Source organism: Trifolium pratense, linkage group LG6, assembly GCF_020283565.1.
Source record: "Trifolium pratense cultivar HEN17-A07 linkage group LG6, ARS_RC_1.1, whole genome shotgun sequence".
Classification (NCBI taxonomy): domain Eukaryota; kingdom Viridiplantae; phylum Streptophyta; class Magnoliopsida; order Fabales; family Fabaceae; genus Trifolium; species Trifolium pratense.
The window spans coordinates 28,244,058-28,257,444 of NC_060064.1; the positions used below are offsets into that span (position 1 = coordinate 28,244,058).

A 13,387-nucleotide genomic window follows, 5' to 3' on the forward strand; every position below is an offset into this window, starting at 1 on the left:
TTTAAGAAGAGCGGATGATGATCCAATCGAAAACAGAAAGACATGATAATGATGGTAGCAATTGTATTTTTGCTAGGTTATATTGTCCACACTCCACATCATAATCATTTCTTTCTACAAATACAAGATTACTTCCACCAGCACAAGGATTATAATTTGAGAAGAAATCGGAATATATTTTTCTAGGAATTTTTTTTAATGAGTAATAACAACAATCCAAATAGTTATTTCGTTATAGCAGAGTGTTTATTTTGCAACGCCCTAGAATATCTAACATTATACTTAATCTTTTGAATATTAGGAGACATGTGTTAATAACAACTGTTAAAACAGAAATTTTTCGAGCCTTCTTCAAATCGTGTAGTTTTTGTTGGATATTTTGCCTCTGTTTGGCAAAAATAGCTTTTGGGTGAGAAGCTAGCTGATAGCTTCTGCCTTCTGACTTCTGGCTCAGAAGCTACTTGAAATAGCTTCTGAAAAAGAAGTTATAAGTCAGCAAAAGTTGACGACGAGTGTTACGTTATATTATAACTACCATAGCTGATGGTCTAGTCCTATGATTTGTTTGGGCTTTGTATGATTTGTTTATGATTTTGTTTCTATGACTCTTTGTAAACTTTTGTAGTCTATCTTGGCACGTCTTGTGCTGGGAATGCTGATGTGATAATATATCTCATTTTAGCTTTTTCAAAAAAAAAAAAAAAGCTAAAAGCTCTTTCTAAAAAGACTGTTACCAAACAGGTCTTTTAGCTTTTAAGACAAAAGCTAAAAGCTAACTTATTTGCCCTGCCAAACGGACCCTTTGACTATTTCAAAAGTTAATTTTTATTTAACTTTTTATTGTGATCCAATTTAATCAATTTTATTTGAGAATTAATTTATATATATAGTCCTTATACGTTTTCTTTTATTGCTCACTTAACTCAAATGAATTATTTTATTTTTTTTACCGTAACTCTCAAATGAATTATTATAATTATCTACTATATGACAGTTAGCAAATACCAATTTTATAGATTCATTATTATGTAACGGGTATACTAAAAAGGATTTATGACTGGTCTTGGTGTGGAACGGTTTAAGGGAAATATATATTGCGATGCTTTCTTTATAAAAATATATACAAGAGCTTACTTCACAAAATATATAATAAAACAGTGTCTGAGTTATCAACTTTGTTGATATTCTTGTGTCTTGATAGCCTCGGTACGTTTATCATCGAGAAGAACCGGTTGTATTCTGGAGGAGTTGCGCAATATTTGCGGATAATTCCTTAGTTTAGTGATTACACGCCTCCGGTTAATCATTTTCAGTCATCCGCACCAACAGATTTTTGTAAGTTGGTGGGCCAAAATCTTCAATAAATTCCATTTCACTCAACCAACATTTTTTCCATGTTGGCCACCATATGGTAGTTGAACACCTCTCTCCGAGGGATATCTCCTTTTTGTGCTAGTTCACAATGTTACATTAATAATGATAAAAGTGAATCTAATGTTGTTTCAGGTAGGTCATGGAGTGAGTAAGTGTGTTGTTGGTTCACTCTTCAACATATCATCCATTATTGAAATTCTATTTTCTTCTTCATACTTTGCTCTTGTTGAACTGTCGTTCTATTAAATATTACTTTTTCGTTCCACCAACCTCCTAGGTATTTTATAATAAACCACTCACTGGTTTGCCGTTTTCAAGTACTATTCCATAGATGAAATCTCGAATATCACATTCTTTCGTCATCCCTAAAATTTTAAAGATGATGGAAGAATGTGATATTCGCGGTTTCTTATATGGAATAGTACTTAAAGATGGAAAACCAATGAGTGGCTCATCCTAAAATCTAAGTGGCTGGTGGAAAGATAAAGTAAAATTTGACAAAAATGTTTCTACGACAATTTCAAAGTATGAAGAAGAAAATGGAATTTTAACAATGAATTATATGTTGAAGGGTGAACCAACAACAGATAATCATTTCATGAAAATAGTGAAATTTGAACCGTTGTGAATAGTGAAATATTTGCCATCCGAATTTCAAAATCAATCAAATTGGTCCCCTGGACACATGGCTGATGATATGGAAGGATCCCTAGAGATGTGGCTGATTATGTGGAATGACGCGTAAGCAGATAACATGACATGTCAACACCATTAACAGTTAAGTTAACTGTGGGACTGATTTGAAGTAACTTTCACAAACTCAGAAATTTTAGTTATTTCAAATAATTCAACGATGAATTTGATTGACGCGTGCAACTTCAGGGATGGAGTTGCTATATAAGAAAATTGTAAATGATTTTAATATATAAATTTTTAGAACTAGTCGTATTTATTTTATTTTGACTGAATATTTATGTTTTACCGATTAGTACTATATTGATAAAAATCTTTAAAGTGTATTAAAATTATAAATTTTATTATATTTTAGAGTTTCTTCTAAATAAATAGTCTATTGTTATGTTTTTTTATAAAAGTTATACCAGTAATATCATTTTCCTAAAATAAAAATAATACATATTAAAATATAATTACCGATGAATAAAATTATTGATTTTGTTTGTCATTAATAACTTTTATGCTGAAATAGTTTATTTATTTTGACTATTTTTGATGATTTAGTTTTTGTGAATAATAAACATAAGTATATACCATGAATGTTTCAATAAATAGACGTAACTTATTGTTCTAGGTCATAGCTCAGTTTCACAACAACGATGAATTTATGAACCTTAATTAGATGGTGTTTGGCTGGAATCCATGTATTCACCCCGACGGTGCATCGGTGTGCACCTACAAATAATTTGACGCTCAAATTAGTGTTTGCTTTAGGTAGAGTCTAGATTTTGAACGAAGCTTCAATAGGGTTGATGTGATGCTTATATACTTTAAAAGATGTGTTATTTTTTAGATCTTGAGGAAACCTCAATCCATCTCTCAATAAAATTTATGATCATGTATATCAATCTAGAGTTTCGGAAGTTCAACTTGAAATCTAGATCTGAGAAATATCTTTCAGATTTAACATGATTTAGGACTGAAAATAAAAATATCTTAATATTGTTGACACATTTCTCTCTTATCTATTGTGATTGTGAATAAATACAATTCTAAAAAATCAACATAGAAAGAAGAAAAAGTAGATCTGGAATGGTGGAGTAAAGGTGGATAAAATTATTCATATTCACCGTCATCCACCTTCATTCAAGATCTCTTTTTTCTTCTTTCTCCGTTGATTAGTGAGGATATTTTTATTCACAAGCCATGGCAGATCAAAGGGAAATATGTCAGTAATCTTAAGATATTTTTATTTCGGTCCTCAATCATGTAAGACCTAGAAGACATTTCTTATATCTAGAGTTCAAGTTAAACTTCTCAAACTCTAGATTGATACCAAATCTTAAATTTTCTAGAGAGACGGATTGAGGTTTCCTCAAGATCCGACTACCACATCTTTTAGAGTATATATATATAAGTATCACATCAACCCTATTGAAGGTATACTTCGTTCAAAATCTAAACTTTACCTAAGGCGAACACTAACTTGAGCGTCATATTATTTTTAGGTACACACCCACCGTTGGGGTGAATAGGTGGATTTTGACCAAACACCACCATCTAAAGGTTCATATATTAATCGTTGTTGTGAACCTAAGCTAGACTGGAATAATAAGTTATGTTTATTTATTGAAATATTCATAGTATATATTTATGTTTATTTTTCACAAAAATTAAATCGTCAAAAATAAATAAAATATTTCAGCATAAAAATTATCAATGAACTATTTTTAACAAATAAAAGTAATGAATATTATTCATTGGTAATTAAATTTTAATATGTATTATTTTGCATTTTAAGAAAATGGTATTAATGGTATAACCTTTATAAAAAATAAAAACAGACTATTAATTTAGAAGAAATTCCGAGAAAAATGCATGCTAATTTCTTCTCAAAGTATAATTCTAGTGTTTGTGAAAAGAAATGATTATGATGTGGGTGTCCTAATAGCAAAAGGGTTGAGAAAACGCATCTTCATGATCATGATAATTAACTATTTAACAAATTTCAAAGTAGTTTTTATACTCATAGTTTTCATTTTATATTTGAATATAAATAAAGTGTCACCTCAACAATTTAACAATTTGCATGATTTCATCAATAAATTAAAGGACAAGTCGTGACAACTAAACACAACTTTCCTATGGACTTTAGAATATAAGTAGATTGACTGTCTAGTATGGTGTTTATAACAAGGATTAGCTATAATGGTTCATTAGAAGCATAAAGATAAAGCAAAACTTTGAAAGAATCCAACCTTAAAATCAGTACCATATCAATCAATTATAAACTTAATATAAACATGACAAAGTGAACAAACCTGATTCACGAGAGATGTGTAAGGTCGACGCAAATCAAATAAACGAGAGATTCAAAAATAAAATTTTCGAAATATCTTTTATTGACCAACAGATCCTCCAATTCCCCTAAACATCAATTACTGAAAAACAAAAAATAAAATTGTAAACACAAAAAATTCTAAATGAGTTTCCTCAATCATCCACCAACAAACCGACAAAACAAACAAAAAAAACATGAAAAAATTGATCAACATTTTCTCATTTCATATCATTTTCTATTAATCAACGTAAAACAATGCAGAAAAGGAATAAAATAAAGCTTTTTAAAATACCCTAGATTCTCTAATTGAAGTTAAATTGATCGAAGAAGCTCAAAAAAATCAATACATTCTCGAAATATCACAATGAACCTAGAAATATCAAAGTTAATTATCAACACATAATCAGTAAGAAAAGTTAAGAATCAACTTAGCATTAAATCTAAAAATCAAAACCCTTAACATACCTCAGATTCAGACGGATTCACGAGAAAAAAATTGGATGAGGGGAGATTGGAAAATCGATAGACAAATTAGTAGGGATCTAATTTTGATATGAGATCCATTGAAATGGAAAATGATAGATATGAAGGTGTTTCATAGTTGTTAGATGATGGAGTGCGATTGGAGTGGAAAACAAGATATGAAAACGAGCGATGGTTAGATGAAGATTTGTGAGAAAAAAATTTGATCAGAAAGTCGTAAGGTTCTAGAAAAGATTAAAAGGGGTACCTGCAAAAAACTCTTTGACGGCGGCCAAACTAATATAAGCTTGAGGTAGAGACAGATTAGAGTAAAACCTATCGTGTAAGGTTGTGGTGCTTATATAGGCCAATAAATATAGTATTGGGTCGATGAATGTGGCAATGAGCTTGGCCCAACCCAAAATTCCAACCCAAAAAAAAAGAAAAATAAAACAAATCTTCATCTAACAATCACTCGTTTTGATCACTAGTTTTTCATTCCAATCGCTCTCCATCATCTAAGGACCCGTTTGACCTAACTTTTTTCCTCTTCTTTTTACGTAAGAGTAAGAAGCTAGGCCAAACAACAATTTCTAAAAGCTATAGTAAAAGAAAAAAAACAGTTTCTATATTTTAGAAAAAATTATAATATATTATCAAATATATCTTTTAACCCTATTATAATAAAAAAATAACAACTTGCTTTTTTTATAAAAAAAAATGAAGATTTACCAAACAATTTTAACTTTAGTTAAAAATCTATTATTTCTAACTTTATGATTAAAAGAGCTTCTACACCTAAAAAAAGCCGGCTCAAACAAAACCTAACAACTATGAAACACCTTCATCTGTCATTTGCCATTCCAATGGAGTATTTGACTAGGGTGATGCTACTGAATTAAGTAGTTTATCCAAACATTTATAAATTAAGAAACAAATTTGCAACAATTTGAATTCTACTGTACTAATATATCAAATATATTTTATTTTCACCCATCTCATAATAAATTTAATACTTATATTTGATAGAACAAGATCATCAATCATCGCTTCAAGCTATTTTTTATATTGTTTCTCATGTGTACACAACAGATGCTAGTAAAAAGATTAGGTTTAAATGAATTTTTGGTCACCTCGGTTGGGGGAGTTTATCAGCTTCTGACGTCTCAGGATTCAGTTACTTTGGATGATGCGGATAACCTTATTTGGCATTCTCAGGTTTCTTTGAAGGTTACCGTCTTCGCGTGGCGTTTATTGCGGGACAGGTTGCCCACGAGAGCAAACCTGATTACTCGTGGCGTTTTGTCTACTACGGTTGCCACTTGTGTTTTTGGATGTGGAACGGCTGAGTCGGCTCATCATTTATTTCTCTCATGTGGTATTGCTGGATCGCTTTGGGATTTAGTTCGCGCATGGGTTGGCATTACATTGGTGGACACCACTTCTCTGCGTGATCATTTTGTTCAGTTTACGGCCTCATTAGGCGGATCTCGAGCGAGACGGTCCTTTTTGCAGCTTGTGTGGCTTGCTTGTGTTTGGGTGATATGGACAGAGAGAAATCATCGGTTGTTCAAAGGCTCAACGGGCACACCTCATATTTTATTGGACAAGATCAAGCTTTTCTCTTTCAGGTGGTTGAAGACGACGAACATCACGTTAGCTTTAAACTACCATAGCTGGTGGTCTAGTCCACTGTTGTGTTTGGGCCTTGTATGATTTTACTTTGATTGTATTTCTCTGACTCTATTGTATTTATTATAGTCTACCTTAGTACGTCTTGTGCTGAGGAGGCTGTTTGTGTTAATATATATCATTTTGGCTTCTTCAAAAAAAAAAAAAAATTTTTTGTCTATTTATTTAGATGATAACATAATTTTTTGGTCCGCCACCAATTTTGATGATATGTTGACCTATTTAATAGTGCGGTGCTGACTTGCCATCAGTGATTTAGAAAAAATGTTTTCCGTGTCAGCATTATCATTATTATTATTATCGAACTCAAATATGATGGAGAAATCAACAAACAAAACCCACAATTCCCAAATCATCCTCTATTTCAATTTCATCATCCTCTCCCAACAACAATAAATGATCCATGTGACTCATTTGTCACAATTTCTGGATAAAAAAATGTAACCATAAAAATGAGTTTTTTCCACAAATTAAAAAACACAAGCTGTGCATATGAGCGATGATGCAAGGTTGATAAACACTACAACAAATTTGCTATTTTGCGACGGCAATATAGAGCGTGGTAACAATTTTACAACCACGGTTTTTTATCAATTAGCTACGGTCAAACCGTGGCAAAATAGTTGTTAGGGAAATAAAAATTGATTTGGCTACGTGACAATAGCTACACGAAATGATTACGCACAACCGATCACTACATGGCCGCGGAGCAGTGGCTGGGTAGATTAAGCAACTCTCAACATGGATTTGCAATCTGAGGGAAAGGCAAACAAATTTAACATATATATACGAAGACCTTCACAGTTTGCATGACATTTTCTTATCAATCCTCCAAATAAAAGACTAGATTACAAGCATAACAGAGCATCAAGTCCAAAAACAGGTTAAAAAAATCATAGGAAAAAGAATCAAAGAGATTCAATAGCCGTTCATAATCATTGTGAGAGCTTAGAAAACAAATGTTGTTATTCCCAAATCTAATATAATAAGTAATAATCAGAGTTAAGTTATACCACATTAGGATGTACACCAAATACATTTGTCTTAAATATATATATAAGAAAAGGACTGTAAAATACTCCATTTCTATGAGTTTTTTAGCTATAAAATACATCATTTGTTAAGAGTTCAGGGATGAGACTCCATTTTCTCAATCTGCAAAAATTTCACCCAAATTCATTCCCTTTCATTCTTCGAGACCAATTTTCTCACTTTCATTCTTAGATTTCTCAATCTTCAACAATGCTTCAGCCACCGCGCTTTCTCTTCCTTAACCGCTTCAGCTGCCGCTTCTTCTTCCTTAACCTCTTCGCCACCGCTCTCTCTTTTTTCATAAGCTATGATATGGAAAGTTTATGGAAATAAGCTGAAAAACAATTCTTTGGTATGTTGCAGGGGCCATTAGCTTGGGCTTTGATTGTTTGGCGTTGCAATTTGACGTTGCAGGGAGGGGCCATTAGTGTTCTCATCCATCTTTTACCTGGTATGTTTTGGCAGTATATGTAATAATAGGGGAGCATCCATGATAATTTGTAGGCCAGTATAATGGAGTTAGAGTATTCTTTCATTTCTTTTTTTTCTTTTGTATGCTATGAATTAGTTGGAGTTTGGAACTGAATTGGATCAATAGTGATAAATGAATTTAATTAGTGAAGAAGAACATGTGAGGCCAACTTCACCTTGGATGCCTTTTCCAATTTTGATTACTTGAAATGCAGGGGCCATGGTTGCAATTTATAAAAGTAAAATTGCAATGGTCGTTTGCATTTAGGACATGGATTATTAGTTGTCTTCTAGAATAGCACGCCTTCACCAAAATTAGTAACTTAGAACCGTTGGATGAAGATGAGACAATTCATATTTCCTGCACAAGGTGCTAGCTAGGTTTGTTGCTTGAAAGCTGTGATTTCAAGGTGCCAGCAACCTAAAGCTTATTAATCAAGCTTAAAACAGAAATTTGGTAATATTATGCAAAAACAGATACAAGCTGCATGCAGAAGATCTCCTTTTGACATTTGTAGTTGTCAGGTAAATGATGCACTCTTGTGTTTATTATATAGCTCATTCTGATTTGTTGATTATATAGTGTAGCATAGTTTAAATTGAATGATTATAATTTAAATTTGTATTCACGCACTAAGATGTTATGTAAATAGAAATTAATAACACTAAGCTTCGTGAATCCACCAACCATGTTAGATAAATCATTATGGTGTAGAGGATGAAGTTCATAAGAGGTTTGATTTTTTTTATGATGCAACTAGAAACTTAATTAGGACAAACCCATACTACTAACAAAGCTTTTCTGGGATGGAAGTTTTAATGTATATATGTATTGTAGTTTTTGTGCTCTCTGTTTTCGATGGTGTGAATGATCAGTTTGTTTTTTGCATTGGAAAAATTGTCTGTGGGCTGGAAATATATACGTATTGTAGATTTTGTGCTCTCTGTTAGTTTTTGTACACTAAATGATGTTGAAGATGTATCCTTTTTTTTTTTTTGACAAAAAATATGCATCCTTCAAAATAGGAAAACTAATGTTCAGTAAACGGTTGCAATGTGGATCAATGGAAGAAATGCAGTTTTTTTAAATAAAAAAAAAAATTAAATATTTTGCCACGGTTAAAGGAGTGGCAAAGTTAAGGCCAGTGCTAGCTACGTTTTGACAAACAATGTGGGTATTTTTTAAACTATTTAATTTTGATTTTAACGGCCTTTGTTGTGCCGACTGCTAGAATGAATCTATTTTCATAAAGGGGTTTTAGATAAAGACTTGAAAGGCTTGCAGACATAGATCAAAGGGTTACTCACGAAAACTAGGAAACAGTGATGCTCTCCATGCGGAAATGTGGGGCATGTACTTGGGATTAGACCTTGCTCGTAGAGAGAGGATCATGCATCTTCTGAGAGCTAGAGAAAAGAATTTTGAGTTTGAAGTAGTTTGTGGCTATGTTAATTGGTACTTATATTGCTATGGACTTAGAATAGAAGTACCAATTTAACAGTTTCTATCGCAATGAATAGATTGGATGTTTACTAGTATGGTGTTTATAACATGAGTTAACTATAATAGTTCACTAACAAGAGTTGAATTTCTAACAATATTTTTAATCTTTTCAATACCAGGAGACATGTTTCAAAACACAAACTTTTCAAGCCTTCTTGAAATCAAGTGGCTTCTTGTAAGGTGGTGGGGGGCCAGTTTCTTGATTTCACTAAATCTCATTTCATTCCACAAAGATTCTTTCCCTGTTGGCCCCAATAGTGGTTGAACGCTTCCATTGGAGAAAGGCGATCAACCACCATTGTGGCCAACGGGGAAAGAAACTTGGTGGAATGAAATGAGAATTAGTGAAGATCAAGATCTCGGTCCACCACCTTACAAAAAGCCACTGGATCTCAAGAAAGCTTGGAAAGTTTGTGTTTGGATGGCTATTATAAAACACATGTCTACTGATATTGAGAAGATTAAGAATATTGTTAGAAATTCAAAAACTTTGCAAGATAAACTCACTGCAAAGGAAACAACTAATTGGATTGTTGTTATTAATCATATGGATTGTGGTCTTCTGAGAGCTAGAGAAAAGAATTTTGAGTTTGAAGTAGTTTGTGGCTATGTTAATTGGTACTTATATTTCTATGGACTTAGAATAGAAGTACCAATTTAACAGTTTCTATCGCAATAAATAGATTGGATGTTTTCTAGTATGGTGTTTATAACAAGAGTTAACTATAATAGTTCACTAACAAGAGTTGAATTTCTAACAATATTTTTAATCTTTTCAATACCAGGAGACATATGTTTCAAAACACAAACTTTTGAAGCCTTCTTGAAATCAAGTGGCTTCTTGTAAGGTGGTGGGCCAGTTTCTTGATTTCACTAAATCTCATTTCATTCCACAAAGATTATTTCCCTGTTGGCCCCAATAGTGGTTGAACGCTTCCATTGGAGAAAGGCGATCAACCACCATTGTGGCCAACGGGGAAAGAAACTTGGTGGAATGAAATGGGAATTAGTGAAGATCAAGATCTCGGTCCACCACCTTACAAAAAGCCGCTGGATCTCAAGAAAGCTTGGAAAGTTTGTGTTTGGATGGCTATTATAAAACACATGTCTACTGATATTGAGAAGATTAAGAATATTGTTAGAAATTCAAAAACTTTGCAAGATAAACTCACTGCAAAGAAAACAACTAATTGGATTGTTGTTATTAATCATATGGATTGTGGTCTTCTGAGAGCTAGAGAAAAGAATTTTGAGTTTGAAGTAGTTTGTGGCTATGTTAATTGGTACTTATATTTCTATGGATTTAGAATAGAAGTACCAATTTAACAGTTTCTATCACAATTATGACTCATCAAATATAATTATTGACTAATCAAATATAATTATTGCTAATCAAATACAATAATAGTCTAATATTTAGAAATAATATAAAACCATTGATATGACTCTATCCTAACACCTTAAGGTTTTGGGATAATCGGTTATTTGACATGGTATCAGAGCCTCTATGACCAAGTGGTCTAGAGTTTGATCCCCGCTCCCCTTACTTTCTAATTAAAAAGTGGAATTTAAGCATATGGTAGGTGGACCTATGCATTATCCACGCTTCAAGCCCAAGTGGGCTCTTGCGTGAGGGGGCGTGTTAGAAATAATATAAAACCATTGATATGACTCTATCCTAACACCTTAAGGTTTTGGGATAATCGGTTATTTGACAATGTATAGGAAACTCTCTTTGTATATAACCTATCACAATGTAATGGAAAAGGCAAGGCCTATTATTCTTACACTAGCCTATTCAAATTTTTGACTTATTTTAACTTATTAATTACAAACTTAAATATTTGTTATTATACTGTTTAAAATAGCTTATGAAAACAATTTTCAGCTTATTTCATCAGTTCTCTAAAATAGCATGTGAAAATAACTTATATTAAAAAAATTGACTTTATTTTATTTTTTTGTTATAGGAATAGTTTATATATATGATTATTCAAAAACAACTTATATATAAGGCCTGTTTGAATTTGACTTATTTTTGAGCTTATGAAAATAGCTTATGCAAATAAAGAAAATTTTATGTTAATTCATAAGTTTTTACTAACAATAATTGTATCTTTTTTAACTGTTTTTTCATAAACTACCTTGAAAAATTTATAATAATACATAGAAACTTATTTATTTGCATAAATTGTTTCACATAAGTTCAAAAATAAGTCAATCCAAACGAATACATAAGCATTTTTATGAAAAACACTTATGTTATATTTACTTAAGAAGTTTGTTTATCCAAATATTGTCTATTGCCATCAACATATCCAAGACGGTTTGTAAAACTTTTTGAAAATAACTCATGACATGTTATAAGCTGTTTTCAGCTTATTTTCATAAGCTCTTTAGCATAACTTACGAAAATAACTTATAGTTTATGTGAAAACAAATAAACAATTTGACTTTTTTTTTTTTTTATGTTTAGCTATAGAATTAAATTATATATAAGGTTCTTATATGATAAAAACTTATGTTATAAATATTTAATTAAGTTGTTTATCCAAACAAACTAGCAAAATCTTTTTTCCACTAATATATAGATTTTGTTTTATTTTAACTAATCTCTTGATAAAGTTTTCACATATTTAACAGGAACAAGATCATCAGTCATCACTCCTAATGGCTGCCTTTTCTTTTGTTTCTGACAACACAACTGAGGAATTAAGAATTGTTCGCTTCCAATATCCAAACAACAACAACATAAAAAAAATATCCACTACTCAAATTTATAAGCAATCACTATTTTCAATATTCAATTTCCTAAAACCTTACAAAATTATAACAACTGATCAAAATATTTCTATAGACAAAAACAAAGATGTGTATTTGCTATCAAGAGATGATATTAGAAGTCATAGAAGTAACTATAATTTTCTTCATATTGGATTGGTACAATTTTCTATATTTAGTAACATATCAACCAATCAAGAACTAAATGTGTCAATCAGTTTGAGAGATTCTAAGTACGAAAAATTTGAAGATTCAATTTTGATTCGTCTGGATTCCGAGTGTAAGGGTGTCGTAAAGTTCAACTGGTTTCCGAATTTCTCAACACGTTTGTCCGATCTAGCGAATTCGAACGCCTTGGTTGTGACTATAGATGCTCCAGATTCTTTATTTTTAAAAGTTAGGTATAGGGTATGTTATAAATTAATGAAGAAATCTTCAAAAGCTTATTATCTATTTCAAAATCCAATATTAGAGGTGGACAAGGATAAAACAAATGTTGTTGTTGTTCCAAAATCTAATGGTACTTAGAGTTAAGTATAATCAATGGATTATATTATGGTTGCTGAAAGCTTGAGCTTCTCAAGATTGAAAAGGTGAAGTTTGGAGATTCTTCTCAACAGAAAAAATAGAATGAATTAGCTAATGGTTTCATTGTCTTGTTTTGTATCTTTTTTATTTTTTAGTAATCCTTTTATTGTATTTATGAGTGGCTTCTTGTAAGGTGGTTGGCCAGTTTCTTGATTTCACTAAATCTCATTTCATTCCACAAAGATTCTTTCCCTGTTGGCCCCAATAGTGGTTGAACGCTTCCATTGGAGAAAGGCGATCAACCACCATTGTGGCCAACGGGGAAAGAAACTTGGTGGAATGAAATGGGAATTAGTGAAGATCAAGATCTCGGTCCACCACCTTACAAAAAGCCACTGGATCTCAAGAAAGCATGGAAAGTTTGTGTTTGGATGGCTATTATAAAACACATGTCTACTGATATTGAGAAGATTAAGAATATTGTTAGAAATTCAAAAACTTTGCAAGATAAACTCACTGCAAAGGAA

The 13,387-nt window shown here is 31.8% G+C and overlaps 1 long non-coding RNA gene across 1 annotated transcript; it reads right to left on the reverse strand.

Moving 5' to 3' along the window:
* Window positions 1–4,325: 4,325 nt before the first annotated feature.
* LOC123890493 lies at window positions 4,326–5,233 on the reverse strand. Its single transcript, XR_006802840.1, has 2 exons — window positions 4,856–5,233; window positions 4,326–4,490 (listed from the first exon to the last, which is right to left on the reverse strand). It is a non-coding gene; the product is annotated as an uncharacterized LOC123890493 (long non-coding RNA).
* Between the last annotated feature and the right edge of the window lie 8,154 nt (window positions 5,234–13,387).